General features: G+C 38.7%; 63 non-coding genes across 63 annotated transcripts; all 63 read left to right on the top strand.

Moving 5' to 3' along the window:
• The first annotated feature begins 87 nt into the window (after window positions 1-87).
• On the top strand, window positions 88-206 carry LOC127134584 (5S ribosomal RNA). Its single transcript, XR_007808320.1, has one exon. It is a non-coding gene; the product is annotated as a 5S ribosomal RNA (ribosomal RNA).
• A 160-nt stretch (window positions 207-366) lies between these two features.
• On the top strand, window positions 367-485 carry LOC127134573 (5S ribosomal RNA). Its single transcript, XR_007808307.1, has one exon. It is a non-coding gene; the product is annotated as a 5S ribosomal RNA (ribosomal RNA).
• A 161-nt stretch (window positions 486-646) lies between these two features.
• LOC127134523 (5S ribosomal RNA) lies at window positions 647-765 on the top strand. Its single transcript, XR_007808260.1, has one exon. It is a non-coding gene; the product is annotated as a 5S ribosomal RNA (ribosomal RNA).
• A 159-nt stretch (window positions 766-924) lies between these two features.
• On the top strand, window positions 925-1043 carry LOC127134561 (5S ribosomal RNA). Its single transcript, XR_007808296.1, has one exon. It is a non-coding gene; the product is annotated as a 5S ribosomal RNA (ribosomal RNA).
• Window positions 1044-1204: 161 nt separating this feature from the next.
• On the top strand, window positions 1205-1323 carry LOC127134549 (5S ribosomal RNA). Its single transcript, XR_007808285.1, has one exon. It is a non-coding gene; the product is annotated as a 5S ribosomal RNA (ribosomal RNA).
• A 160-nt stretch (window positions 1324-1483) lies between these two features.
• LOC127134537 (5S ribosomal RNA) lies at window positions 1484-1602 on the top strand. Its single transcript, XR_007808274.1, has one exon. It is a non-coding gene; the product is annotated as a 5S ribosomal RNA (ribosomal RNA).
• A 160-nt stretch (window positions 1603-1762) lies between these two features.
• Window positions 1763-1881, top strand: LOC127134526 (5S ribosomal RNA). The gene has a single exon (XR_007808263.1). It is a non-coding gene; the product is annotated as a 5S ribosomal RNA (ribosomal RNA).
• A 161-nt stretch (window positions 1882-2042) lies between these two features.
• Window positions 2043-2161, top strand: LOC127134515 (5S ribosomal RNA). The gene has a single exon (XR_007808252.1). It is a non-coding gene; the product is annotated as a 5S ribosomal RNA (ribosomal RNA).
• A 161-nt stretch (window positions 2162-2322) lies between these two features.
• On the top strand, window positions 2323-2441 carry LOC127134502 (5S ribosomal RNA). Its single transcript, XR_007808239.1, has one exon. It is a non-coding gene; the product is annotated as a 5S ribosomal RNA (ribosomal RNA).
• A 161-nt stretch (window positions 2442-2602) lies between these two features.
• Window positions 2603-2721, top strand: LOC127134490 (5S ribosomal RNA). Its single transcript, XR_007808227.1, has one exon. It is a non-coding gene; the product is annotated as a 5S ribosomal RNA (ribosomal RNA).
• Window positions 2722-2882: 161 nt separating this feature from the next.
• LOC127134477 (5S ribosomal RNA) lies at window positions 2883-3001 on the top strand. Its single transcript, XR_007808215.1, has one exon. It is a non-coding gene; the product is annotated as a 5S ribosomal RNA (ribosomal RNA).
• Window positions 3002-3161: 160 nt separating this feature from the next.
• LOC127134465 (5S ribosomal RNA) lies at window positions 3162-3280 on the top strand. Its single transcript, XR_007808204.1, has one exon. It is a non-coding gene; the product is annotated as a 5S ribosomal RNA (ribosomal RNA).
• Window positions 3281-3439: 159 nt separating this feature from the next.
• Window positions 3440-3558, top strand: LOC127134453 (5S ribosomal RNA). Its single transcript, XR_007808193.1, has one exon. It is a non-coding gene; the product is annotated as a 5S ribosomal RNA (ribosomal RNA).
• Window positions 3559-3718: 160 nt separating this feature from the next.
• On the top strand, window positions 3719-3837 carry LOC127134442 (5S ribosomal RNA). Its single transcript, XR_007808182.1, has one exon. It is a non-coding gene; the product is annotated as a 5S ribosomal RNA (ribosomal RNA).
• Window positions 3838-3996: 159 nt separating this feature from the next.
• Window positions 3997-4115, top strand: LOC127134430 (5S ribosomal RNA). The gene has a single exon (XR_007808171.1). It is a non-coding gene; the product is annotated as a 5S ribosomal RNA (ribosomal RNA).
• Window positions 4116-4276: 161 nt separating this feature from the next.
• LOC127134522 (5S ribosomal RNA) lies at window positions 4277-4395 on the top strand. Its single transcript, XR_007808259.1, has one exon. It is a non-coding gene; the product is annotated as a 5S ribosomal RNA (ribosomal RNA).
• Window positions 4396-4553: 158 nt separating this feature from the next.
• On the top strand, window positions 4554-4672 carry LOC127134418 (5S ribosomal RNA). The gene has a single exon (XR_007808160.1). It is a non-coding gene; the product is annotated as a 5S ribosomal RNA (ribosomal RNA).
• Window positions 4673-4832: 160 nt separating this feature from the next.
• On the top strand, window positions 4833-4951 carry LOC127134407 (5S ribosomal RNA). Its single transcript, XR_007808149.1, has one exon. It is a non-coding gene; the product is annotated as a 5S ribosomal RNA (ribosomal RNA).
• A 159-nt stretch (window positions 4952-5110) lies between these two features.
• Window positions 5111-5229, top strand: LOC127134395 (5S ribosomal RNA). Its single transcript, XR_007808138.1, has one exon. It is a non-coding gene; the product is annotated as a 5S ribosomal RNA (ribosomal RNA).
• A 161-nt stretch (window positions 5230-5390) lies between these two features.
• LOC127134383 (5S ribosomal RNA) lies at window positions 5391-5509 on the top strand. The gene has a single exon (XR_007808127.1). It is a non-coding gene; the product is annotated as a 5S ribosomal RNA (ribosomal RNA).
• A 161-nt stretch (window positions 5510-5670) lies between these two features.
• LOC127134604 (5S ribosomal RNA) lies at window positions 5671-5789 on the top strand. The gene has a single exon (XR_007808339.1). It is a non-coding gene; the product is annotated as a 5S ribosomal RNA (ribosomal RNA).
• Window positions 5790-5949: 160 nt separating this feature from the next.
• On the top strand, window positions 5950-6068 carry LOC127134371 (5S ribosomal RNA). Its single transcript, XR_007808116.1, has one exon. It is a non-coding gene; the product is annotated as a 5S ribosomal RNA (ribosomal RNA).
• A 161-nt stretch (window positions 6069-6229) lies between these two features.
• LOC127134359 (5S ribosomal RNA) lies at window positions 6230-6348 on the top strand. Its single transcript, XR_007808104.1, has one exon. It is a non-coding gene; the product is annotated as a 5S ribosomal RNA (ribosomal RNA).
• A 160-nt stretch (window positions 6349-6508) lies between these two features.
• On the top strand, window positions 6509-6627 carry LOC127134347 (5S ribosomal RNA). Its single transcript, XR_007808093.1, has one exon. It is a non-coding gene; the product is annotated as a 5S ribosomal RNA (ribosomal RNA).
• Window positions 6628-6787: 160 nt separating this feature from the next.
• Window positions 6788-6906, top strand: LOC127134521 (5S ribosomal RNA). Its single transcript, XR_007808258.1, has one exon. It is a non-coding gene; the product is annotated as a 5S ribosomal RNA (ribosomal RNA).
• Window positions 6907-7064: 158 nt separating this feature from the next.
• Window positions 7065-7183, top strand: LOC127134335 (5S ribosomal RNA). Its single transcript, XR_007808082.1, has one exon. It is a non-coding gene; the product is annotated as a 5S ribosomal RNA (ribosomal RNA).
• Window positions 7184-7344: 161 nt separating this feature from the next.
• LOC127134323 (5S ribosomal RNA) lies at window positions 7345-7463 on the top strand. The gene has a single exon (XR_007808071.1). It is a non-coding gene; the product is annotated as a 5S ribosomal RNA (ribosomal RNA).
• A 161-nt stretch (window positions 7464-7624) lies between these two features.
• Window positions 7625-7743, top strand: LOC127134312 (5S ribosomal RNA). Its single transcript, XR_007808060.1, has one exon. It is a non-coding gene; the product is annotated as a 5S ribosomal RNA (ribosomal RNA).
• A 160-nt stretch (window positions 7744-7903) lies between these two features.
• On the top strand, window positions 7904-8023 carry LOC127134616 (5S ribosomal RNA). Its single transcript, XR_007808350.1, has one exon. It is a non-coding gene; the product is annotated as a 5S ribosomal RNA (ribosomal RNA).
• A 158-nt stretch (window positions 8024-8181) lies between these two features.
• On the top strand, window positions 8182-8300 carry LOC127134290 (5S ribosomal RNA). The gene has a single exon (XR_007808041.1). It is a non-coding gene; the product is annotated as a 5S ribosomal RNA (ribosomal RNA).
• A 160-nt stretch (window positions 8301-8460) lies between these two features.
• Window positions 8461-8579, top strand: LOC127134173 (5S ribosomal RNA). The gene has a single exon (XR_007807930.1). It is a non-coding gene; the product is annotated as a 5S ribosomal RNA (ribosomal RNA).
• A 162-nt stretch (window positions 8580-8741) lies between these two features.
• LOC127134053 (5S ribosomal RNA) lies at window positions 8742-8860 on the top strand. The gene has a single exon (XR_007807833.1). It is a non-coding gene; the product is annotated as a 5S ribosomal RNA (ribosomal RNA).
• Window positions 8861-9019: 159 nt separating this feature from the next.
• On the top strand, window positions 9020-9138 carry LOC127133938 (5S ribosomal RNA). The gene has a single exon (XR_007807734.1). It is a non-coding gene; the product is annotated as a 5S ribosomal RNA (ribosomal RNA).
• A 164-nt stretch (window positions 9139-9302) lies between these two features.
• LOC127133819 (5S ribosomal RNA) lies at window positions 9303-9421 on the top strand. The gene has a single exon (XR_007807683.1). It is a non-coding gene; the product is annotated as a 5S ribosomal RNA (ribosomal RNA).
• A 161-nt stretch (window positions 9422-9582) lies between these two features.
• On the top strand, window positions 9583-9701 carry LOC127134543 (5S ribosomal RNA). The gene has a single exon (XR_007808279.1). It is a non-coding gene; the product is annotated as a 5S ribosomal RNA (ribosomal RNA).
• Window positions 9702-9861: 160 nt separating this feature from the next.
• LOC127133703 (5S ribosomal RNA) lies at window positions 9862-9980 on the top strand. Its single transcript, XR_007807653.1, has one exon. It is a non-coding gene; the product is annotated as a 5S ribosomal RNA (ribosomal RNA).
• A 160-nt stretch (window positions 9981-10140) lies between these two features.
• Window positions 10141-10259, top strand: LOC127133586 (5S ribosomal RNA). The gene has a single exon (XR_007807541.1). It is a non-coding gene; the product is annotated as a 5S ribosomal RNA (ribosomal RNA).
• A 160-nt stretch (window positions 10260-10419) lies between these two features.
• Window positions 10420-10538, top strand: LOC127133466 (5S ribosomal RNA). The gene has a single exon (XR_007807437.1). It is a non-coding gene; the product is annotated as a 5S ribosomal RNA (ribosomal RNA).
• A 160-nt stretch (window positions 10539-10698) lies between these two features.
• On the top strand, window positions 10699-10817 carry LOC127134592 (5S ribosomal RNA). Its single transcript, XR_007808327.1, has one exon. It is a non-coding gene; the product is annotated as a 5S ribosomal RNA (ribosomal RNA).
• Window positions 10818-10976: 159 nt separating this feature from the next.
• LOC127133351 (5S ribosomal RNA) lies at window positions 10977-11095 on the top strand. The gene has a single exon (XR_007807332.1). It is a non-coding gene; the product is annotated as a 5S ribosomal RNA (ribosomal RNA).
• A 162-nt stretch (window positions 11096-11257) lies between these two features.
• Window positions 11258-11376, top strand: LOC127133231 (5S ribosomal RNA). Its single transcript, XR_007807220.1, has one exon. It is a non-coding gene; the product is annotated as a 5S ribosomal RNA (ribosomal RNA).
• Window positions 11377-11537: 161 nt separating this feature from the next.
• On the top strand, window positions 11538-11655 carry LOC127132746 (5S ribosomal RNA). The gene has a single exon (XR_007806826.1). It is a non-coding gene; the product is annotated as a 5S ribosomal RNA (ribosomal RNA).
• Window positions 11656-11811: 156 nt separating this feature from the next.
• LOC127133114 (5S ribosomal RNA) lies at window positions 11812-11930 on the top strand. Its single transcript, XR_007807107.1, has one exon. It is a non-coding gene; the product is annotated as a 5S ribosomal RNA (ribosomal RNA).
• Window positions 11931-12090: 160 nt separating this feature from the next.
• LOC127132995 (5S ribosomal RNA) lies at window positions 12091-12209 on the top strand. The gene has a single exon (XR_007806996.1). It is a non-coding gene; the product is annotated as a 5S ribosomal RNA (ribosomal RNA).
• Window positions 12210-12367: 158 nt separating this feature from the next.
• LOC127132883 (5S ribosomal RNA) lies at window positions 12368-12486 on the top strand. Its single transcript, XR_007806888.1, has one exon. It is a non-coding gene; the product is annotated as a 5S ribosomal RNA (ribosomal RNA).
• Window positions 12487-12647: 161 nt separating this feature from the next.
• LOC127134542 (5S ribosomal RNA) lies at window positions 12648-12766 on the top strand. Its single transcript, XR_007808278.1, has one exon. It is a non-coding gene; the product is annotated as a 5S ribosomal RNA (ribosomal RNA).
• A 160-nt stretch (window positions 12767-12926) lies between these two features.
• Window positions 12927-13045, top strand: LOC127132857 (5S ribosomal RNA). Its single transcript, XR_007806863.1, has one exon. It is a non-coding gene; the product is annotated as a 5S ribosomal RNA (ribosomal RNA).
• A 160-nt stretch (window positions 13046-13205) lies between these two features.
• LOC127132783 (5S ribosomal RNA) lies at window positions 13206-13324 on the top strand. The gene has a single exon (XR_007806851.1). It is a non-coding gene; the product is annotated as a 5S ribosomal RNA (ribosomal RNA).
• Window positions 13325-13484: 160 nt separating this feature from the next.
• LOC127134602 (5S ribosomal RNA) lies at window positions 13485-13603 on the top strand. The gene has a single exon (XR_007808337.1). It is a non-coding gene; the product is annotated as a 5S ribosomal RNA (ribosomal RNA).
• Window positions 13604-13763: 160 nt separating this feature from the next.
• LOC127134558 (5S ribosomal RNA) lies at window positions 13764-13882 on the top strand. The gene has a single exon (XR_007808293.1). It is a non-coding gene; the product is annotated as a 5S ribosomal RNA (ribosomal RNA).
• A 158-nt stretch (window positions 13883-14040) lies between these two features.
• Window positions 14041-14161, top strand: LOC127134628 (5S ribosomal RNA). Its single transcript, XR_007808362.1, has one exon. It is a non-coding gene; the product is annotated as a 5S ribosomal RNA (ribosomal RNA).
• A 165-nt stretch (window positions 14162-14326) lies between these two features.
• On the top strand, window positions 14327-14445 carry LOC127134598 (5S ribosomal RNA). The gene has a single exon (XR_007808333.1). It is a non-coding gene; the product is annotated as a 5S ribosomal RNA (ribosomal RNA).
• Window positions 14446-14642: 197 nt separating this feature from the next.
• LOC127134520 (5S ribosomal RNA) lies at window positions 14643-14761 on the top strand. The gene has a single exon (XR_007808257.1). It is a non-coding gene; the product is annotated as a 5S ribosomal RNA (ribosomal RNA).
• Window positions 14762-14811: 50 nt separating this feature from the next.
• LOC127134569 (5S ribosomal RNA) lies at window positions 14812-14930 on the top strand. The gene has a single exon (XR_007808304.1). It is a non-coding gene; the product is annotated as a 5S ribosomal RNA (ribosomal RNA).
• A 164-nt stretch (window positions 14931-15094) lies between these two features.
• LOC127134483 (5S ribosomal RNA) lies at window positions 15095-15213 on the top strand. Its single transcript, XR_007808221.1, has one exon. It is a non-coding gene; the product is annotated as a 5S ribosomal RNA (ribosomal RNA).
• A 161-nt stretch (window positions 15214-15374) lies between these two features.
• On the top strand, window positions 15375-15493 carry LOC127134365 (5S ribosomal RNA). The gene has a single exon (XR_007808110.1). It is a non-coding gene; the product is annotated as a 5S ribosomal RNA (ribosomal RNA).
• Window positions 15494-15654: 161 nt separating this feature from the next.
• Window positions 15655-15773, top strand: LOC127133761 (5S ribosomal RNA). The gene has a single exon (XR_007807677.1). It is a non-coding gene; the product is annotated as a 5S ribosomal RNA (ribosomal RNA).
• A 160-nt stretch (window positions 15774-15933) lies between these two features.
• Window positions 15934-16053, top strand: LOC127132772 (5S ribosomal RNA). The gene has a single exon (XR_007806849.1). It is a non-coding gene; the product is annotated as a 5S ribosomal RNA (ribosomal RNA).
• A 160-nt stretch (window positions 16054-16213) lies between these two features.
• On the top strand, window positions 16214-16332 carry LOC127132723 (5S ribosomal RNA). The gene has a single exon (XR_007806806.1). It is a non-coding gene; the product is annotated as a 5S ribosomal RNA (ribosomal RNA).
• A 160-nt stretch (window positions 16333-16492) lies between these two features.
• Window positions 16493-16609, top strand: LOC127132744 (5S ribosomal RNA). Its single transcript, XR_007806824.1, has one exon. It is a non-coding gene; the product is annotated as a 5S ribosomal RNA (ribosomal RNA).
• A 160-nt stretch (window positions 16610-16769) lies between these two features.
• On the top strand, window positions 16770-16890 carry LOC127134627 (5S ribosomal RNA). Its single transcript, XR_007808361.1, has one exon. It is a non-coding gene; the product is annotated as a 5S ribosomal RNA (ribosomal RNA).
• A 160-nt stretch (window positions 16891-17050) lies between these two features.
• LOC127132726 (5S ribosomal RNA) lies at window positions 17051-17168 on the top strand. Its single transcript, XR_007806809.1, has one exon. It is a non-coding gene; the product is annotated as a 5S ribosomal RNA (ribosomal RNA).
• Window positions 17169-17329: 161 nt separating this feature from the next.
• LOC127132728 (5S ribosomal RNA) lies at window positions 17330-17447 on the top strand. The gene has a single exon (XR_007806810.1). It is a non-coding gene; the product is annotated as a 5S ribosomal RNA (ribosomal RNA).
• Window positions 17448-17599: the final 152 nt, after the last annotated feature.

The raw sequence follows: 17599 nt of genomic DNA, 5'->3' as shown, positions 1-17599 counted from the left end.
AACAAATATTTCAGCGTTAATTATGTCTGTTTTGCCGTTAATAAGTGAAAGAAATAAAATATATACAATTAAAGCGCATTCGATATCAGGTGCGATCATACCAGCACTAATGCACCGGATCCCATCAGAACTCCGCAGTTAAGCGTGCTTGGGCGAGAGTAGTACTAGGATGGGTGACCTCCTGGGAAGTCCTTGTGTTGCACCTCTTTTTTGCGATTTTTTAAATACTTGTATCTATTTTTGTTAATCGGCGTAAAAGAATGGAAAGAAGTAGGAGAAAACAAATATTTCAGCGTTAATTATGTCTGTTTTGCCGTTAATAAGTGAAAGAAATAAAATATATACAATTAAAGCGCATTCGATATCAGGTGCGATCATACCAGCACTAATGCACCGGATCCCATCAGAACTCCGCAGTTAAGCGTGCTTGGGCGAGAGTAGTACTAGGATGGGTGACCTCCTGGGAAGTCCTTGTGTTGCACCTCTTTTTTTGGGATTTTTTAAATACTTGTATCTATTTTTGTTAATCGGCGTAAAAGAATGGAAAGAAGTAGGAGAAAACAAATATTTCAGCGTTAATTATGTCTGTTTTGCCGTTAATAAGTGAAAGAAATAAAATATATACAATTAAAGCGCATTCGATATCAGGTGCGATCATACCAGCACTAATGCACCGGATCCCATCAGAACTCCGCAGTTAAGCGTGCTTGGGCGAGAGTAGTACTAGGATGGGTGACCTCCTGGGAAGTCCTTGTGTTGCACCTTTTTTTGCGATTTTTTAAATACTTGTATCTATTTTTGTTAATCGGCGTAAAAGAATGGAAAGAAGTAGGAGAAAACAAATATTTCAGCGTTAATTATGTCTGTTTTGCCGTTAATAAGTGAAAGAAATAAAATATATACAATTAAAGCGCATTCGATATCAGGTGCGATCATACCAGCACTAATGCACCGGATCCCATCAGAACTCCGCAGTTAAGCGTGCTTGGGCGAGAGTAGTACTAGGATGGGTGACCTCCTGGGAAGTCCTTGTGTTGCACCTCTTTTTTTGGGATTTTTTAAATACTTGTATCTATTTTTGTTAATCGGCGTAAAAGAATGGAAAGAAGTAGGAGAAAACAAATATTTCAGCGTTAATTATGTCTGTTTTGCCGTTAATAAGTGAAAGAAATAAAATATATACAATTAAAGCGCATTCGATATCAGGTGCGATCATACCAGCACTAATGCACCGGATCCCATCAGAACTCCGCAGTTAAGCGTGCTTGGGCGAGAGTAGTACTAGGATGGGTGACCTCCTGGGAAGTCCTTGTGTTGCACCTCTTTTTTGCGATTTTTTAAATACTTGTATCTATTTTTGTTAATCGGCGTAAAAGAATCGAAAGAAGTAGGAGAAAACAAATATTTCAGCGTTAATTATGTCTGTTTTGCCGTTAATAAGTGAAAGAAATAAAATATATACAATTAAAGCGCATTCGATATCAGGTGCGATCATACCAGCACTAATGCACCGGATCCCATCAGAACTCCGCAGTTAAGCGTGCTTGGGCGAGAGTAGTACTAGGATGGGTGACCTCCTGGGAAGTCCTTGTGTTGCACCTCTTTTTTGCGATTTTTTAAATACTTGTATCTATTTTTGTTAATCGGCGTAAAAGAATCGAAAGAAGTAGGAGAAAACAAATATTTCAGCGTTAATTATGTCTGTTTTGCCGTTAATAAGTGAAAGAAATAAAATATATACAATTAAAGCGCATTCGATATCAGGTGCGATCATACCAGCACTAATGCACCGGATCCCATCAGAACTCCGCAGTTAAGCGTGCTTGGGCGAGAGTAGTACTAGGATGGGTGACCTCCTGGGAAGTCCTTGTGTTGCACCTCTTTTTTTGGGATTTTTTAAATACTTGTATCTATTTTTGTTAATCGGCGTAAAAGAATGGAAAGAAGTAGGAGAAAACAAATATTTCAGCGTTAATTATGTCTGTTTTGCCGTTAATAAGTGAAAGAAATAAAATACATACAATTAAAGCGCATTCGATATCAGGTGCGATCATACCAGCACTAATGCACCGGATCCCATCAGAACTCCGCAGTTAAGCGTGCTTGGGCGAGAGTAGTACTAGGATGGGTGACCTCCTGGGAAGTCCTTGTGTTGCACCTCTTTTTTTGCGATTTTTTAAATACTTGTATCTATTTTTGTTAATCGGCGTAAAAGAATGGAAAGAAGTAGGAGAAAACAAATATTTCAGCGTTAATTATGTCTGTTTTGCCGTTAATAAGTGAAAGAAATAAAATATATACAATTAAAGCGCATTCGATATCAGGTGCGATCATACCAGCACTAATGCACCGGATCCCATCAGAACTCCGCAGTTAAGCGTGCTTGGGCGAGAGTAGTACTAGGATGGGTGACCTCCTGGGAAGTCCTTGTGTTGCACCTCTTTTTTTGGGATTTTTTAAATACTTGTATCTATTTTTGTTAATCGGCGTAAAAGAATGGAAAGAAGTAGGAGAAAACAAATATTTCAGCGTTAATTATGTCTGTTTTGCCGTTAATAAGTGAAAGAAATAAAATACATACAATTAAAGCGCATTCGATATCAGGTGCGATCATACCAGCACTAATGCACCGGATCCCATCAGAACTCCGCAGTTAAGCGTGCTTGGGCGAGAGTAGTACTAGGATGGGTGACCTCCTGGGAAGTCCTTGTGTTGCACCTCTTTTTTTGGGATTTTTTAAATACTTGTATCTATTTTTGTTAATCGGCGTAAAAGAATGGAAAGAAGTAGGAGAAAACAAATATTTCAGCGTTAATTATGTCTGTTTTGCCGTTAATAAGTGAAAGAAATAAAATATATACAATTAAAGCGCATTCGATATCAGGTGCGATCATACCAGCACTAATGCACCGGATCCCATCAGAACTCCGCAGTTAAGCGTGCTTGGGCGAGAGTAGTACTAGGATGGGTGACCTCCTGGGAAGTCCTTGTGTTGCACCTCTTTTTTGCGATTTTTTAAATACTTGTATCTATTTTTGTTAATCGGCGTAAAAGAATCGAAAGAAGTAGGAGAAAACAAATATTTCAGCGTTAATTATGTCTGTTTTGCCGTTAATAAGTGAAAGAAATAAAATATATACAATTAAAGCGCATTCGATATCAGGTGCGATCATACCAGCACTAATGCACCGGATCCCATCAGAACTCCGCAGTTAAGCGTGCTTGGGCGAGAGTAGTACTAGGATGGGTGACCTCCTGGGAAGTCCTTGTGTTGCACCTCTTTTTTGCGATTTTTAAATACTTGTATCTATTTTTGTTAATCGGCGTAAAAGAATGGAAAGAAGTAGGAGAAAACAAATATTTCAGCGTTAATTATGTCTGTTTTGCCGTTAATAAGTGAAAGAAATAAAATATATACAATTAAAGCGCATTCGATATCAGGTGCGATCATACCAGCACTAATGCACCGGATCCCATCAGAACTCCGCAGTTAAGCGTGCTTGGGCGAGAGTAGTACTAGGATGGGTGACCTCCTGGGAAGTCCTTGTGTTGCACCTCTTTTTTGCGATTTTTTAAATACTTGTATCTATTTTTGTTAATCGGCGTAAAAGAATCGAAAGAAGTAGGAGAAAACAAATATTTCAGCGTTAATTATGTCTGTTTTGCCGTTAATAAGTGAAAGAAATAAAATATATACAATTAAAGCGCATTCGATATCAGGTGCGATCATACCAGCACTAATGCACCGGATCCCATCAGAACTCCGCAGTTAAGCGTGCTTGGGCGAGAGTAGTACTAGGATGGGTGACCTCCTGGGAAGTCCTTGTGTTGCACCTCTTTTTTGCGATTTTTAAATACTTGTATCTATTTTTGTTAATCGGCGTAAAAGAATGGAAAGAAGTAGGAGAAAACAAATATTTCAGCGTTAATTATGTCTGTTTTGCCGTTAATAAGTGAAAGAAATAAAATATATACAATTAAAGCGCATTCGATATCAGGTGCGATCATACCAGCACTAATGCACCGGATCCCATCAGAACTCCGCAGTTAAGCGTGCTTGGGCGAGAGTAGTACTAGGATGGGTGACCTCCTGGGAAGTCCTTGTGTTGCACCTCTTTTTTTGGGATTTTTTAAATACTTGTATCTATTTTTGTTAATCGGCGTAAAAGAATGGAAAGAAGTAGGAGAAAACAAATATTTCAGCGTTAATTATGTCTGTTTTGCCGTTAATAAGTGAAAGAAATAAAATATATACAATTAAAGCGCATTCGATATCAGGTGCGATCATACCAGCACTAATGCACCGGATCCCATCAGAACTCCGCAGTTAAGCGTGCTTGGGCGAGAGTAGTACTAGGATGGGTGACCTCCTGGGAAGTCCTTGTGTTGCACCTTTTTTTGCGATTTTTTAAATACTTGTATCTATTTTTGTTAATCGGCGTAAAAGAATGGAAAGAAGTAGGAGAAAACAAATATTTCAGCGTTAATTATGTCTGTTTTGCCGTTAATAAGTGAAAGAAATAAATATATACAATTAAAGCGCATTCGATATCAGGTGCGATCATACCAGCACTAATGCACCGGATCCCATCAGAACTCCGCAGTTAAGCGTGCTTGGGCGAGAGTAGTACTAGGATGGGTGACCTCCTGGGAAGTCCTTGTGTTGCACCTCTTTTTTGGGATTTTTTAAATACTTGTATCTATTTTTGTTAATCGGCGTAAAAGAATGGAAAGAAGTAGGAGAAAACAAATATTTCAGCGTTAATTATGTCTGTTTTGCCGTTAATAAGTGAAAGAAATAAAATATATACAATTAAAGCGCATTCGATATCAGGTGCGATCATACCAGCACTAATGCACCGGATCCCATCAGAACTCCGCAGTTAAGCGTGCTTGGGCGAGAGTAGTACTAGGATGGGTGACCTCCTGGGAAGTCCTTGTGTTGCACCTCTTTTTTGCGATTTTTAAATACTTGTATCTATTTTTGTTAATCGGCGTAAAAGAATCGAAAGAAGTAGGAGAAAACAAATATTTCAGCGTTAATTATGTCTGTTTTGCCGTTAATAAGTGAAAGAAATAAAATATATACAATTAAAGCGCATTCGATATCAGGTGCGATCATACCAGCACTAATGCACCGGATCCCATCAGAACTCCGCAGTTAAGCGTGCTTGGGCGAGAGTAGTACTAGGATGGGTGACCTCCTGGGAAGTCCTTGTGTTGCACCTCTTTTTTGGCGATTTTTTAAATACTTGTATCTATTTTTGTTAATCGGCGTAAAAGAATGGAAAGAAGTAGGAGAAAACAAATATTTCAGCGTTAATTATGTCTGTTTTGCCGTTAATAAGTGAAAGAAATAAAATATATACAATTAAAGCGCATTCGATATCAGGTGCGATCATACCAGCACTAATGCACCGGATCCCATCAGAACTCCGCAGTTAAGCGTGCTTGGGCGAGAGTAGTACTAGGATGGGTGACCTCCTGGGAAGTCCTTGTGTTGCACCTCTTTTTTTGGGATTTTTTAAATACTTGTATCTATTTTTGTTAATCGGCGTAAAAGAATGGAAAGAAGTAGGAGAAAACAAATATTTCAGCGTTAATTATGTCTGTTTTGCCGTTAATAAGTGAAAGAAATAAAATATATACAATTAAAGCGCATTCGATATCAGGTGAGATCATACCAGCACTAATGCACCGGATCCCATCAGAACTCCGCAGTTAAGCGTGCTTGGGCGAGAGTAGTACTAGGATGGGTGACCTCCTGGGAAGTCCTTGTGTTGCACCTCTTTTTTGCGATTTTTTAAATACTTGTATCTATTTTTGTTAATCGGCGTAAAAGAATGGAAAGAAGTAGGAGAAAACAAATATTTCAGCGTTAATTATGTCTGTTTTGCCGTTAATAAGTGAAAGAAATAAAATATATACAATTAAAGCGCATTCGATATCAGGTGCGATCATACCAGCACTAATGCACCGGATCCCATCAGAACTCCGCAGTTAAGCGTGCTTGGGCGAGAGTAGTACTAGGATGGGTGACCTCCTGGGAAGTCCTTGTGTTGCACCTCTTTTTTTGGGATTTTTTAAATACTTGTATCTATTTTTGTTAATCGGCGTAAAAGAATGGAAAGAAGTAGGAGAAAACAAATATTTCAGCGTTAATTATGTCTGTTTTGCCGTTAATAAGTGAAAGAAATAAAATATATACAATTAAAGCGCATTCGATATCAGGTGCGATCATACCAGCACTAATGCACCGGATCCCATCAGAACTCCGCAGTTAAGCGTGCTTGGGCGAGAGTAGTACTAGGATGGGTGACCTCCTGGGAAGTCCTTGTGTTGCACCTCTTTTTTGCGATTTTTTAAATACTTGTATCTATTTTTGTTAATCGGCGTAAAAGAATCGAAAGAAGTAGGAGAAAACAAATATTTCAGCGTTAATTATGTCTGTTTTGCCGTTAATAAGTGAAAGAAATAAAATATATACAATTAAAGCGCATTCGATATCAGGTGCGATCATACCAGCACTAATGCACCGGATCCCATCAGAACTCCGCAGTTAAGCGTGCTTGGGCGAGAGTAGTACTAGGATGGGTGACCTCCTGGGAAGTCCTTGTGTTGCACCTCTTTTTTGCGATTTTTTAAATACTTGTATCTATTTTTGTTAATCGGCGTAAAAGAATCGAAAGAAGTAGGAGAAAACAAATATTTCAGCGTTAATTATGTCTGTTTTGCCGTTAATAAGTGAAAGAAATAAAATATATACAATTAAAGCGCATTCGATATCAGGTGCGATCATACCAGCACTAATGCACCGGATCCCATCAGAACTCCGCAGTTAAGCGTGCTTGGGCGAGAGTAGTACTAGGATGGGTGACCTCCTGGGAAGTCCTTGTGTTGCACCTTTTTTTGCGATTTTTAAATACTTGTATCTATTTTTGTTAATCGGCGTAAAAGAATCGAAAGAAGTAGGAGAAAACAAATATTTCAGCGTTAATTATGTCTGTTTTGCCGTTAATAAGTGAAAGAAATAAAATATATACAATTAAAGCGCATTCGATATCAGGTGCGATCATACCAGCACTAATGCACCGGATCCCATCAGAACTCCGCAGTTAAGCGTGCTTGGGCGAGAGTAGTACTAGGATGGGTGACCTCCTGGGAAGTCCTTGTGTTGCACCTCTTTTTTTGGGATTTTTTAAATACTTGTATCTATTTTTGTTAATCGGCGTAAAAGAATGGAAAGAAGTAGGAGAAAACAAATATTTCAGCGTTAATTATGTCTGTTTTGCCGTTAATAAGTGAAAGAAATAAAATATATACAATTAAAGCGCATTCGATATCAGGTGCGATCATACCAGCACTAATGCACCGGATCCCATCAGAACTCCGCAGTTAAGCGTGCTTGGGCGAGAGTAGTACTAGGATGGGTGACCTCCTGGGAAGTCCTTGTGTTGCACCTCTTTTTTTGCGATTTTTTAAATACTTGTATCTATTTTTGTTAATCGGCGTAAAAGAATCGAAAGAAGTAGGAGAAAACAAATATTTCAGCGTTAATTATGTCTGTTTTGCCGTTAATAAGTGAAAGAAATAAAATATATACAATTAAAGCGCATTCGATATCAGGTGCGATCATACCAGCACTAATGCACCGGATCCCATCAGAACTCCGCAGTTAAGCGTGCTTGGGCGAGAGTAGTACTAGGATGGGTGACCTCCTGGGAAGTCCTTGTGTTGCACCTCTTTTTTGCGATTTTTTAAATACTTGTATCTATTTTTGTTAATCGGCGTAAAAGAATGGAAAGAAGTAGGAGAAAACAAATATTTCAGCGTTAATTATGTCTGTTTTGCCGTTAATAAGTGAAAGAAATAAAATATATACAATTAAAGCGCATTCGATATCAGGTGCGATCATACCAGCACTAATGCACCGGATCCCATCAGAACTCCGCAGTTAAGCGTGCTTGGCGCGAGAGTAGTACTAGGATGGGTGACCTCCTGGGAAGTCCTTGTGTTGCACCTCTTTTTTGGGATTTTTTAAATACTTGTATCTATTTTTGTTAATCGGCGTAAAAGAATGGAAAGAAGTAGGAGAAACAAATATTTCAGCGTTAATTATGTCTGTTTTGCCGTTAATAAGTGAAAGAAATAAATATATACAATTAAAGCGCATTCGATATCAGGTGCGATCATACCAGCACTAATGCACCGGATCCCATCAGAACTCCGCAGTTAAGCGTGCTTGGGCGAGAGTAGTACTAGGATGGGTGACCTCCTGGGAAGTCCTTGTGTTGCACCTCTTTTTTGCGATTTTTTAAATACTTGTATCTATTTTTGTTAATCGGCGTAAAAGAATCGAAAGAAGTAGGAGAAAACAAATATTTCAGCGTTAATTATGTCTGTTTTGCCGTTAATAAGTGAAAGAAATAAAATATATACAATTAAAGCGCATTCGATATCAGGTGCGATCATACCAGCACTAATGCACCGGATCCCATCAGAACTCCGCAGTTAAGCGTGCTTGGGCGAGAGTAGTACTAGGATGGGTGACCTCCTGGGAAGTCCTTGTGTTGCACCTCTTTTTTTGGCGATTTTTTAAATACTTGTATCTATTTTTGTTAATCGGCGTAAAAGAATGGAAAGAAGTAGGAGAAAACAAATATTTCAGCGTTAATTATGTCTGTTTTGCCGTTAATAAGTGAAAGAAATAAAATATATACAATTAAAGCGCATTCGATATCAGGTGCGATCATACCAGCACTAATGCACCGGATCCCATCAGAACTCCGCAGTTAAGCGTGCTTGGGCGAGAGTAGTACTAGGATGGGTGACCTCCTGGGAAGTCCTTGTGTTGCACCTCTTTTTTGGATTTTTTAAATACTTGTATCTATTTTTGTTAATCGGCGTAAAAGAATCGAAAGAAGTAGGAGAAAACAAATATTTCAGCGTTAATTATGTCTGTTTTGCCGTTAATAAGTGAAAGAAATAAAATATATACAATTAAAGCGCATTCGATATCAGGTGCGATCATACCAGCACTAATGCACCGGATCCCATCAGAACTCCGCAGTTAAGCGTGCTTGGGCGAGAGTAGTACTAGGATGGGTGACCTCCTGGGAAGTCCTTGTGTTGCACCTCTTTTTTTGCGATTTTTTAAATACTTGTATCTATTTTTGTTAATCGGCGTAAAAGAATCGAAAGAAAGAAGTAGGAGAAAACAAATATTTCAGCGTTAATTATGTCTGTTTTGCCGTTAATAAGTGAAAGAAATAAATATATACAATTAAAGCGCATTCGATATCAGGTGCGATCATACCAGCACTAATGCACCGGATCCCATCAGAACTCCGCAGTTAAGCGTGCTTGGGCGAGAGTAGTACTAGGATGGGTGACCTCCTGGGAAGTCCTTGTGTTGCACCTCTTTTTTTGGGATTTTTTAAATACTTGTATCTATTTTTGTTAATCGGCGTAAAAGAATGGAAAGAAGTAGGAGAAAACAAATATTTCAGCGTTAATTATGTCTGTTTTGCCGTTAATAAGTGAAAGAAATAAAATATATACAATTAAAGCGCATTCGATATCAGGTGTGATCATACCAGCACTAATGCACCGGATCCCATCAGAACTCCGCAGTTAAGCGTGCTTGGGCGAGAGTAGTACTAGGATGGGTGACCTCCTGGGAAGTCCTTGTGTTGCACCTCTTTTTTGGGATTTTTTAAATACTTGTATCTATTTTTGTTAATCGGCGTAAAAGAATCGAAAGAAGTAGGAGAAAACAAATATTTCAGCGTTAATTATGTCTGTTTTGCCGTTAATAAGTGAAAGAAATAAAATATATACAATTAAAGCGCATTCGATATCAGGTGCGATCATACCAGCACTAATGCACCGGATCCCATCAGAACTCCGCAGTTAAGCGTGCTTGGGCGAGAGTAGTACTAGGATGGGTGACCTCCTGGGAAGTCCTTGTGTTGCACCTCTTTTTTTGCGATTTTTTAAATACTTGTATCTATTTTTGTTAATCGGCGTAAAAGAATGGAAAGAAGTAGGAGAAAACAATATTTCAGCGTTAATTATGTCTGTTTTGCCGTTAATAAGTGAAAGAAATAAAATATATACAATTAAAGCGCATTCGATATCAGGTGCGATCATACCAGCACTAATGCACCGGATCCCATCAGAACTCCGCAGTTAAGCGTGCTTGGGCGAGAGTAGTACTAGGATGGGTGACCTCCTGGGAAGTCCTTGTGTTGCACCTCTTTTTTGGGGATTTTTTAAATACTTGTATCTATTTTTGTTAATCGGCGTAAAAGAATGGAAAGAAGTAGGAGAAAACAAATATTTCAGCGTTAATTATGTCTGTTTTGCCGTTAATAAGTGAAAGAAATAAATATATACAATTAAAGCGCATTCGATATCAGGTGCGATCATACCAGCACTAATGCACCGGATCCCATCAGAACTCCGCAGTTAAGCGTGCTTGGGCGAGAGTAGTACTAGGATGGGTGACCTCCTGGGAAGTCCTTGTGTTGCACCTCTTTTTTTGGGATTTTTAAATACTTGTATCTATTTTTGTTAATCGGCGTAAAAGAATGGAAAGAAGTAGGAGAAAACAAATATTTCAGCGTTAATTATGTCTGTTTTGCCGTTAATAAGTGAAAGAAATAAAATATATACAATTAAAGCGCATTCGATATCAGGTGTGATCATACCAGCACTAATGCACCGGATCCCATCAGAACTCCGCAGTTAAGCGTGCTTGGGCGAGAGTAGTACTAGGATGGGTGACCTCCTAGGAAGTCCTTGTGTTGCACCTTTTTTTGCGATTTTTTAAATACTTGTATCTATTTTTGTTAATCGGCGTAAAAGAATCGAAAGAAGTAGGAGAAAACAAATATTTCAGCGTTAATTATGTCTGTTTTGCCGTTAATAAGTGAAAGAAATAAAATATATACAATTAAAGCGCATTCGATATCAGGTGCGATCATACCAGCACTAATGCACCGGATCCCATCAGAACTCCGCAGTTAAGCGTGCTTGGGCGAGAGTAGTACTAGGATGGGTGACCTCCTGGGAAGTCCTTGTGTTGCACCTCTTTTTTTGCGATTTTTTAAATACTTGTATCTATTTTTGTTAATCGGCGTAAAAGAATGGAAAGAAGTAGAGAGAAAACAAATATTTCAGCGTTAATTATGTCTGTTTTGCCGTTAATAAGTGAAAGAAATAAAATATATACAATTAAAGCGCATTCGATATCAGGTGCGATCATACCAGCACTAATGCACCGGATCCCATCAGAACTCCGCAGTTAAGCGTGCTTGGGCGAGAGTAGTACTAGGATGGGTGACCTCCTGGGAAGTCCTTGTGTTGCACCTCTTTTTTTGGGATTTTTTAAATACTTGTATCTATTTTTGTTAATCGGCGTAAAAGAATGGAAAGAAGTAGGAGAAAACAAATATTTCAGCGTTAATTATGTCTGTTTTGCCGTTAATAAGTGAAAGAAATAAAATATATACAATTAAAGCGCATTCGATATCAGGTTGATCATACCAGCACTAATGCACCGGATCCCATCAGAACTCCGCAGTTAAGCGTGCTTGGGCGAGAGTAGTACTAGGATGGGTGACCTCCTGGGAAGTCCTTGTGTTGCACCTTTTTTTGGGATTTTTTAAATACTTGTATCTATTTTTGTTAATCGGCGTAAAAGAATCGAAAGAAGTAGGAGAAAACAAATATTTCAGCGTTAATTATGTCTGTTTTGCCGTTAATAAGTGAAAGAAATAAATATACAATTAAAGCGCATTCGATATCAGGTGCGATCATACCAGCACTAATGCACCGGATCCCATCAGAACTCCGCAGTTAAGCGTGCTTGGGCGAGAGTAGTACTAGGATGGGTGACCTCCTGGGAAGTCCTTGTGTTGCACCTCTTTTTTGGGATTTTTTAAATACTTGTATCTATTTTTGTTAATCGGCGTAAAAGAATGGAAAGAAGTAGGAGAAAACAAATATTTCAGCGTTAATTATGTCTGTTTTGCCGTTAATAAGTGAAAGAAATAAAATATATACAATTAAAGCGCATTCGATATCAGGTGCGATCATACCAGCACTAATGCACCGGATCCCATCAGAACTCCGCAGTTAAGCGTGCTTGGGCGAGAGTAGTACTAGGATGGGTGACCTCCTGGGAAGTCCTTGTGTTGCACCTCTTTTTTGGATTTTTTAAATACTTGTATCTATTTTTGTTAATCGGCGTAAAAGAATGGAAAGAAGTAGGAGAAACAAATATTTCAGCGTTAATTATGTCTGTTTTGCCGTTAATAAGTGAAAGAAATAAAATATATACAATTAAAGCGCATTCGATATCAGGTGCGATCATACCAGCACTAATGCACCGGATCCCATCAGAACTCCGCAGTTAAGCGTGCTTGGGCGAGAGTAGTACTAGGATGGGTGACCTCCTGGGAAGTCCTTGTGTTGCACCTCTTTTTTTGGGATTTTTTAAATACTTGTATCTATTTTTGTTAATCGGCGTAAAAGAATGGAAAGAAGTAGGAGAAAACAAATATTTCAGCGTTAATTATGTCTGTTTTGCCGTTAATAAGTGAAAGAAATAAAATATATACAATTAAAGCGCATTCGATATCAGGTGTGATCATACCAGCACTAATGCACCGGATCCCATCAGAACTCCGCAGTTAAGCGTGCTTGGGCGAGAGTAGTACTAGGATGGGTGACCTCCTGGGAAGTCCTTGTGTTGCACCTCTTTTTTGCGATTTTTTAAATACTTGTATCTATTTTTGTTAATCGGCGTAAAAGAATCGAAAGAAGTAGGAGAAAACAAATATTTCAGCGTTAATTATGTCTGTTTTGCCGTTAATAAGTGAAAGAAATAAAATATATACAATTAAAGCGCATTCGATATCAGGTGCGATCATACCAGCACTAATGCACCGGATCCCATCAGAACTCCGCAGTTAAGCGTGCTTGGGCGAGAGTAGTACTAGGATGGGTGACCTCCTGGGAAGTCCTTGTGTTGCACCTCTTTTTTTGCGATTTTTAAATACTTGTATCTATTTTTGTTAATCGGCGTAAAAGAATGGAAAGAAGTAGGAGAAAACAAATATTTCAGCGTTAATTATGTCTGTTTTGCCGTTAATAAGTGAAAGAAATAAAATATATACAATTAAAGCGCATTCGATATCAGGTGCGATCATACCAGCACTAATGCACCGGATCCCATCAGAACTCCGCAGTTAAGCGTGCTTGGGCGAGAGTAGTACTAGGATGGGTGACCTCCTGGGAAGTCCTTGTGTTGCACCTCTTTTTTTGGGATTTTTAAATACTTGTATCTATTTTTGTTAATCGGCGTAAAAGAATGGAAAGAAGTAGGAGAAAACAAATATTTCAGCGTTAATTATGTCTGTTTTGCCGTTAATAAGTGAAAGAAATAAAATATATACAATTAAAGCGCATTCGATATCAGGTGCGATCATACCAGCACTAATGCACCGGATCCCATCAGAACTCCGCAGTTAAGCGTGCTTGGGCGAGAGTAGTACTAGGATGGGTGACCTCCTGGGAAGTCCTTGTGTTGCACCTCTTTTTTTGGGATTTTTAAATACTTGTATCTATTTTTGTTAATCGGCGTAAAAGAATGGAAAGAAGTAGGAGAAAACAAATATTTCAGCGTTAATTATGTCTGTTTTGCCGTTAATAAGTGAAAGAAATAAAATATATACAATTAAAGCGCATTCGATATCAGGTGTGATCATACCAGCACTAATGCACCGGATCCCATCAGAACTCCGCAGTTAAGCGTGCTTGGGCGAGAGTAGTACTAGGATGGGTGACCTCCTGGGAAGTCCTTGTGTTGCACCTTTTTTTGCGATTTTTTAAATACTTGTATCTATTTTTGTTAATCGGCGTAAAAGAATCGAAAGAAGTAGGAGAAAACAAATATTTCAGCGTTAATTATGTCTGTTTTGCCGTTAATAAGTGAAAGAAATAAAAATATACAATTAAAGCGCATTCGATATCAGGTGCGATCATACCAGCACTAATGCACCGGATCCCATCAGAACTCCGCAGTTAAGCGTGCTTGGGCGAGAGAGTAGTACTAGGATGGGTGACCTCCTGGGAAGTCCTTGTGTTGCACCTCTTTTTTGGGATTTTTTAAATACTTGTATCTATTTTTGTTAATCGGCGTAAAAAGAATCGAAGAAGTAGGAGGGGGGAAAACAAATATTTCAGCGTTAATTATGTCTGTTTTGCCGTTAATAAGTGAAAGAAATAAAATATATACAATTAAAGCGCATTCGATATCAGGTGCGATCATACCAGCACTAATGCACCGGATCCCATCAGAACTCCGCAGTTAAGCGTGCTTGGGCGAGAGTAGTAATAGGATGGGTGACCTCCTGGGAAGTCCTTGTGTTGCACCTCTTTTTTTGGGATTTTTTAAATACTTCTTTTTATTTCTGTTAATCGGCGTAAAAGAATGGAAAGAAGTAGGAGGAAACAAATATTTCAGCGTTAATTATGTCTGTTTTGCCGTTAATAAGTGAAAGAAATAAATATATACAATTAAAGCGCTCATGAAGAGGAATGGGGAAAGAGGGAGAATAAGGAAATTCGATATCAGGTGCGATCATACCAGCACTAATGCACCGGATCCCATCAGAACTCCGCAGTTAAGCGTGCTTGGGCGAGAGTAGTACTAGGATGGGTGACCTCCTGGGAAGTCCTTGTGTTGCACCTTTTTTTGGGATTTTTTAAATACTTGTATCTATTTTGTTAATCGGCGTAAAAAGATGCGATCATACCAGCACTAATGCACCGGATCCCATCAGAACTCCGCAGTTAAGCGTGCTTGGGCGAGAGTAGTACTAGGATGGGTGACCTCCTGGGAAGTCCTTGTGTTGCACCTCTTTTTTGCGATTTTTAAATACTTGTATCTATTTTTGTTAATCGGCGTAAAAGAAGAAAGAAAGAAGTAGGAGAAAACAAATATTTCAGCGTTAATTATGTCTGTTTTGCCGTTAATAAGAATGAAAAAAATAAAAATATATACAATTAAAGCGCATTCGATATCAGGTGCGATCATACCAGCACTAATGCACCGGATCCCATCAGAACTCCGCAGTTAAGCGTGCTTGGGCGAGAGTAGTACTAGGATGGGTGACCTCCTGGGAAGTCCTTGTGTTGCACCTCTTTTTTTGGGATTTTTTAAATACTTGTATCTATTTTTGTTAATCGGCGTAAAAGAATGGAAAGAAGTAGGAGAAAACAAATATTTCAGCGTTAATTATGTCTGTTTTGCCGTTAATAAGTGAAAGAAATAAAATATATACAATTAAAGCGCATTCGATATCAGGTGCGATCATACCAGCACTAATGCACCGGATCCCATCAGAACTCCGCAGTTAAGCGTGCTTGGGCGAGAGTAGTACTAGGATGGGTGACCTCCTGGGAAGTCCTTGTGTTGCACCTCTTTTTTTGCGATTTTTTAAATACTTGTATCTATTTTGTTAATCGGCGTAAAAGAATCGAAAAAGAAGTAGGAGAAAACAAATATTTCAGCGTTAATTATGTCTGTTTTGCCGTTAATAAGTGAAAGAAAATAACATATACAATTAAAGCGCATTCGATATCAGGTGCGATCATACCAGCACTAATGCACCGGATCCCATCAGAACTCCGCAGTTAAGCGTGCTTGGGCGAGAGTAGTACTAGGATGGGTGACCTCCTGGGAAGTCCTTGTGTTGCACCTCTTTTTTTGGGATTTTTAAATACTTGTATTTTTTGTTAATCGGCGTAAAAGAATGGAAAGAAGTAGGAGGAGAAAACAAATATTTCAGCGTTAATTATGTCTGTTTTGCCGTTAATAAGTGAAAGAAATAAAATATATACAATTAAAGCGCATTCGATATCAGGTGCGATCATACCAGCACTAATGCACGGATCCCATCAGAACTCCGCAGTTAAGCGTGCGTGTTGGGCGAGAGTAGTACTAGGATGGGGACCTCCTGGGAAGTCCTTGTGTTGCACCTCTTTTTTTGGAGTTTTTTAATACTTGTATCTATTTTTGTTAATCGGCGTAAAAGAATCGAAAGAAGTAGGAGAAAACAAATATTTCAGCGTTAATTATGTCTGTTTTGCCGTTAATAAGTGAAAGAAATAAAATATATACAATTAAAGCGCATTCGATATCAGGTGCGATCATACCAGCACTAATGCACCGGATCCCATCAGAACTCCGCAGTTAAGCGTGCTTGGGCGAGAGTAGTACTAGGATGGGTGACCTCCTGGGAAGTCCTTGTGTTGCACCTCTTTTTTGGGATTTTTTAAATACTTGTATCTATTTTTGTTAATCGGCGTAAAAGAATGGAAAGAAGTAGGAGAAAACAAATATTTCAGCGTTAATTATGTCTGTTTTGCCGTTAATAAGTGAAAGAAATAAAATATATACAATTAAAGCGCATTCGATATCAGGTGCGATCATACCAGCACTAATGCACCGGATCCCATCAGAACTCGCAGTTAAGCGTGCTTGGGCGAGAGTAGTACTAGGATGGGTGACCTCCTGGGAAGTCCTGTGTTGCACCTTTTTTTGCGATTTTTTAAATACTTGTATCTATTTTGTTAATCGGCGTAAAAGAATCGAAAGAAGTAGGAGGAAAAACAAATATTTCAGCGTTAATTATGTCTGTTTTGCCGTTAATAAGTGAAAGAAATAAAATATATACAATTAAAGCGCATTCGATATCAGGTGCGATCATACCAGCACTAATGCACCGGATCCCATCAGAACTCCGCAGTTAAGCGTGCTTGGGCGAGAGAGTAGTACTAGGATGGGTGACCTCCTGGGAAGTCCTTGTGTTGCACCTCTTTTTTGGGATTTTTTAATACTTGTATCTATTTTGTTAATCGGCGTAAAAGAATGGAAAGAAGTAGGGAGGAGAAAAACAAATATTCAGCGTTAATTATGTCTGTTTTGCCGTTAATAAGTGAAAGAAATAAAATATACAATTAAAGCGCATTCGATATCAGGTGCGATCATACCAGCACTAATGCACCGGATCCCATCAGAACTCCGCAGTTAAGCGTGCTTGGGCGAGAGTAGTACTAGGATGGGTGACCTCCTGGGAAGTCCTTGTGTGCACCCTCTTTTTTGGGATTTTTTAATACTGTATCTATTTTGTTAATCGGCGGTTAAAAGAATGGAAAGAAAGTAGGAGGAAAACAAAATTTCAGCGGTTAATTATGTCTGTTTTGCCGTTAATAAGTGAAAAAATAAAATATATACAATTAAAGCGCATTCGATATCAGGTGCGATCATACCAGCACTAATGCACCGGATCCCATCAGAACTCGCAGTTAAGCGTGCTTGGGCGAGAGTAGTACTAGGATGGGTGACCTCCTGGGAAGTCCTTGTGTTGCACCTTTTTTTTGCGATTTTAAAATATTGATATCTTTTTGTTAATCGGCGTAAAAGAATGGAAAGAAGTAGGAGAAAAACAAATATTCAGCGTTAATTATGTCTGTTTTGCGTTAATAAGTGAAAGAAATAAAATAGATACAATTAAAGCGCATTCGA

The sequence above is a fragment of the Lathyrus oleraceus genome, chromosome 3 (genome assembly GCF_024323335.1).
Source record: "Lathyrus oleraceus cultivar Zhongwan6 chromosome 3, CAAS_Psat_ZW6_1.0, whole genome shotgun sequence".
In the NCBI taxonomy this organism is placed as follows: Eukaryota; Viridiplantae; Streptophyta; class Magnoliopsida; order Fabales; family Fabaceae; genus Lathyrus; species Lathyrus oleraceus.
The sequence above is the reverse complement of the archived record's forward strand: the minus strand, read 5'-3'. Positions and strand labels throughout refer to the sequence as shown.